General features: G+C 43.2%; 1 long non-coding RNA gene across 1 annotated transcript; it reads left to right on the top strand.

The window, feature by feature from the left end:
- Positions 1-3,932: 3,932 nt before the first annotated feature.
- LOC125533673 (uncharacterized) lies at positions 3,933-4,807 on the top strand. The gene is made up of 2 exons (XR_007294328.2): positions 3,933-4,384; positions 4,481-4,807. It is a non-coding gene; the product is annotated as an uncharacterized LOC125533673 (long non-coding RNA).
- Positions 4,808-5,170: the final 363 nt, after the last annotated feature.

Below are 5,170 nucleotides of genomic sequence, written 5' to 3'. Positions count from 1 at the left end.
ATTTGCGGCAGCACTCTCGCGGCCAGCATGCAGAGGAGGCTACAAGGCATGGGAAGGCTAGCTAATGGGCTCAGAGGAACCCTGGGAGGACTAGGAACTCAAATTCGTGCTCGGTTTCGACAGCCACCGTCCCTAGCAATGGCAGTGACATGGCAGGCTGTGGTAGAGGTCGGGCAAGACACCATTGAAGCGCTCTGTTCAGGGCAACAGAGGTCGATTCAATCTTCCTGGAGGTTCAGCACGCAGCAGCGGTGCTCGAAGAAAACACGGGGCGGCGATTTGAGATCTTTGTCGACGCAGGTGGAGGATGGTGGTGACTGCGCACTCGCGGACACGCTCAGGAACACAAGATGGAGAGCGGTATGAGGTCGAGAATGTGAGGGGAAAGGAAGAAAGGGCCGAGAGGGATCCAGCGCGGGTGGGGCGGGTGGGGGGGGGGGTCGGCCACGTCGAAGCAGGAGCTGGCAACCTCCGCATGCGCGTGTGACTTTATCTCTGCCAGAGGTTGAAGACGACCCCAAGCAGGTCGGGCTAGGCCTAAACTACTAGGCTAGGTGAGCAGTTATTTCTATTTCTCTTTCTGTTTTACGTTTTCTGTTTAATTTAATTCACACCAATTTGAAATTCCAAAGTGATTCAAACAAGTTCTAATTCTTCTGAGTATTTAAATGTAGCATATTAAATGCTTTCCAAGGTTACATGTTATTTTCATGAATTTTAAACTTATATTATTTATACTATGTATATAATCCAATCCAAATACATTATGGATTAATTGTAGAGTCCAAAGAATTTCCTTTAAAAGTTCTAGAAAACTAGGCTGGGACCCGCAATAGTTTATATGGTCCCATGCCTTATTCTTAGTGTTTTAGAAAGGCTTTCTGGATTTTTTGGAAAATATTTAGTGGTTTTTGCTTTAATTAAAATAAGTGTTTGAATTAATAGCCCATTCAAATAATAAATAATCCATCTTTTCAACGAAAAATGGATAAAAAATAAAAAAATATTTAGAAGAATGTTCTCTACGTATTCTTGTGATTTGATTCATAAATATTAAACTTTAAGTGCATGAAAATTTTGGCAGAAATGTGTTCAAAATTCCTAGTTGTGCCGATGAGTCTATGTTCAGGAATTATCTGAGCAAATAAGAAGAAGTCCAAGCACCAGGGTGCCAAGATTCAACCCATACATGGAGCATAATTGTTTTTATTTGTACAAAATCCAAATTGAGTCCGAAAAATATGAAAATTGGTATGGTTTCATGATATGGCCCCTAGTTATTGTGGTAAAAATTTGAGAAGATTTTGCATTTTTTTGGTGTACATTGCTTGGAAAATGGAACATCTGTGAGTAGGAATCATGGTTGCAAGAGGGAACAAGTCGGGTTTGAAGATGAAGTGTGAGTTGCCATTATTTGACCTTGAAACCTTTTATGCACTCAACAGAAACCATCACATGTTCCATGTCAAAATTTGGCATCTGGGGGGTTTGTTTGCTATATTTAAGTCATTAAGTGCATTTCTACGTATTTAACGGATATAATTCAAATTTGAACAACAACTACATGGAAAAGTTGGCAAAATGAGTTCATATCCTACTTGTGCCAATGAGTATATGTTTAGGTATTATGTAAGAAAACAAGAGGAATTCCAAACACCATGGTGCCAAGACTGGACCCCCCACATAGAGCATAATGGGTTGAGAAAGTCTGTTGGAAGGCTCAACTCTGGATGAAAATCTCGCATCAACCTTGTCGATGCTAGCAACAATGGCGTCTGTGGATGTCGTTATCCTTCTTGAAGGAGCTGTTGTGGATCTTGCTATACCTCGGCTTCTCGGGTCTCATGGTCTTTGGGTGAAAACCTAATATTTGGCTATGACAAATCGGGTGATGGTGGTGTCTGCGACATCGCTTCCTCCTTGGAGGCGTCACTTTGGAGACCTCGACGACTGCCTTCGAGGGTGCGCCTGGCTATAGGTGGAGCTTGGGTTTGTGTGGTTATCAGGGGAGTAGCTGGTAGCTGGCCATTGGCCAGTGTTTGCGACTTGTGGTGCTCATGACCTAGTTTAGCTAGTGTTTTGCCCATTTGTTAGGATTTTAGCTCAGTTTTCCTTTAATTAACAGAGAGGTCTCTTTGTACCATTTCTCTCTGATCAATGAACATAACAGCTCTCCTACTATCGCTTGAAAAAAACATAACAACCATCAGCGATGGCACTGAAGGATAGAAGTTGCACTTCTCAGTATGGATGGATCATTCCGGGCGTGCGAGGATTTTTTTCAGCCATTGCAACACACATACACATTTGCTAGGTGTAGGCCATAGCTAGGGAAGGGCGGATGTCACGTCCAGCTCCAAGAGATCTTTACCTACTAATAAAGCGACTATCGCTTCTAGTCATCCGTCATTAAAATTACCCTCTAAGTTGGTAAAAATTACCCACCAATGCCACCCATAAATGGGAAAACGATTCAAGTTTTCGGACCAAAAATCACCGCCTCCTTTGTGGTCATATAGGGGCGCGACGAGAATAAGTCACAAAACAATGAGCAGCAGAGTGGTTGGCCGATCCCTCCCGTAGGGATGAGACCAGGGTTTGAATCCCAACTTCCACAATTTTTGGGTGTGTTTGGATCGCTTCCTGGCAATTTATTTCCTGGGTTTGTGTGTGCCTGGAGATTGTTTGGTTGATGGCCTGGAGATACCTCAATTTTTTTAAAAAAAAAGTTTTTCAAAATTTGTACCCCAATTTTTTTAAAAAAGTTCGTCGATTCAAAAAATGTTTGTTGAGTCAAAAAATGTTAATGAATTCAAAACCAATTCATACATTTAAAAAATTGTAAACAAAACTAATGTTCATGATTTTTTTTTGAGAAAATCAAAAATTTCAAAACAAAATTGTCGATTCGAAAAATTGTTCACTGATTCAAATTATTTTATGTCCAGGACAAAAGTCTTTATATATGTTGTCATTGGAAGTAGTTCGTGGTCAATGATATTTGTTTTTAAAGTTTTAAACGTTCCCTTGCGCAACATAATGATAAGTGTGGCGTGCACTAGCAAATTCATAGCCTTGGGATTTACCGCGGAATGCATTGTGATCACATGGACATCGGGACTATCATCGGCTAGGGTGAGAAAAATTAATAAATGGCAATATGGTGAGCCACTATGTTAAAATAGAGTATGCTCATACATCAAGATATTGAGTCATACTTATTTGGCGAGCCATAATTTTTTGTCTCCCGTTGTAATGCATGAGCATATTTGCTAGTAAGTTATATAACTAATAGGTAATGACTTGCAATGGCATGGTTGAGTGGCAATTGTGTGTTGTGGCCGAGGTCATCCTCACCTTGGCATTGAACATGTTCGAGCACATTACGGTCAGGTGAACATGGTGACCATGACAACAAGGATGAGGCGCTATGTTCAAATAGATCTTTATCAAACAAAAATGTTCAAATAGATAGCATGGACATGTGGAAGGGACTTGCGTGGCGTTTACTGTATTTGGAGCATGTAATTTTTTTCTCCCATTCTGAACACGGACGTGTTTACTAGTTAAAACCCGTATTCGGATTTGTCATAATAATTTTTGAGATCTACTCATAATTAAAATGTCAAACAAAGAAATAGAAAAGAAATATGAAAATTAGTACTGAGTAGTACTACTGTAAGAAAACAACAACAGAAAATAAAAGAAAATAAAAAACCTTTTGGACCATGCGAACTTCGGTACTGGGCTGAAGGCAACGAAAGTCCACTAGGGTTCCTAGACATTTGTATCCAGCATAGTACAAATCCTGCGTTCTGATTGGTCCATTGGACCCTCCCACGGATCGTAGTGTATCCACCGTTGATCCCTCCAAGATCCAACGGCACACACTCATCCCCCTCGCTATCTTCTTTCTCGCCCCACCCCCGCCGCTGGCTCGTTTTCCATGGACTGCCTTCCCGATCTCCGTGCTCCTTCTCTCCACCCCTCGGATTGCAATAGAAGGCGGCTGGCGAACTTTGTGCCGGTTCGCCGTAGTAGCTGCAGCCTGGGCGCCACTCTCCTCTTCCCGTCACCGTGGAGCTTCCCTGATCTGTCGCTGAGGAGTTGAGCCGACCCATCACTGAGGACGATGCGCCGACCCGTCGCCGGGGTGCCGTGTCGTGGTGGTTTCCAAGACAATGGGAACAAGGCCGGCGACGTCGAGGCTTCCGCCGTTCTGTCCAGTGGTGCCGCACTGAGCCAGCGAGGCGCCTGGTCAAGTTGAGCAGCGGCGGCTGGGGGCTACCTCGTGCTGGGCTGCTGCTGCCCACCCGTCGGCGCAAGGCCCATGTTCATCTCCTTTGCTGTCCTCGCCGTTACATAATTCGTCTAGCTCGACACTGTGAGCCGTTTGTCGATTCAGATTTGCCCCTTTCATTTTTGCTTCGGATTGTCCCCTCGCTTTTGCTTCTGATTATGCAAGACCTCTTATTTGCAGGCAACGGCTGTTCCATGGCGTCACTATGGGTGGATACGGTCACTGAACAGGAGCATTGGTCGAGTCAAGGCCATTGTGGATAGTGGATACGGCGTCTCCCTCTGAAGATTTGAGCGGATACAGGCAGTTATCCGGCCAGCAAAGTGTTGAGATGAACCGTGGTGGTTGCAGTGTAGTATAGCTCTGGGTCTTTTTTCCTTTTGTGGTATTGTGATAAGTCTGTACTGGGTCTTTTTTCCTTTTTTCTTAATTTTTTATTTCCTGACATGTTTATGCAATTTCCTTTTTTGTTTAATAATAAAATTACCAGTAAATTTTTCTTATTGACTCCAAATTTCCATGGACAAGAGAAATTACTTATGGGCTAATTTCATGGATCTAACTACTGGGGCTTGGCCCAACTTGGAATTTAATGGGCAAAAATTCTTATGGGGCTGATCACAACATGGGCCAATAGTCTTGGACAAAGCTGAAACTTAGTGGGCCAAAGTTTGAATTGGGCTGACTATTACATGGGCTGCCATGTCAGATCCATGTTGGTTGCCATGTCACATGATGACGTGGAATGTATGATTAACGCCGTTATCTAACAGGAATCTATGACAGTCAAGAACTGTCATGGATCCATGACAGTTTTGGCGATCCGTCAAGGAGTGCATGGTGGTCAAATTATGACGCGATATACATGAC

The sequence above is a fragment of the Triticum urartu genome, chromosome 2A (genome assembly GCF_056163025.1).
Source record: "Triticum urartu cultivar PI428250 chromosome 2A, HENAU_Tu73, whole genome shotgun sequence".
Lineage (NCBI taxonomy): Eukaryota > Viridiplantae > Streptophyta > Magnoliopsida > Poales > Poaceae > Triticum > Triticum urartu.
The sequence above is the reverse complement of the archived record's forward strand: the minus strand, read 5'-3'. Positions and strand labels throughout refer to the sequence as shown.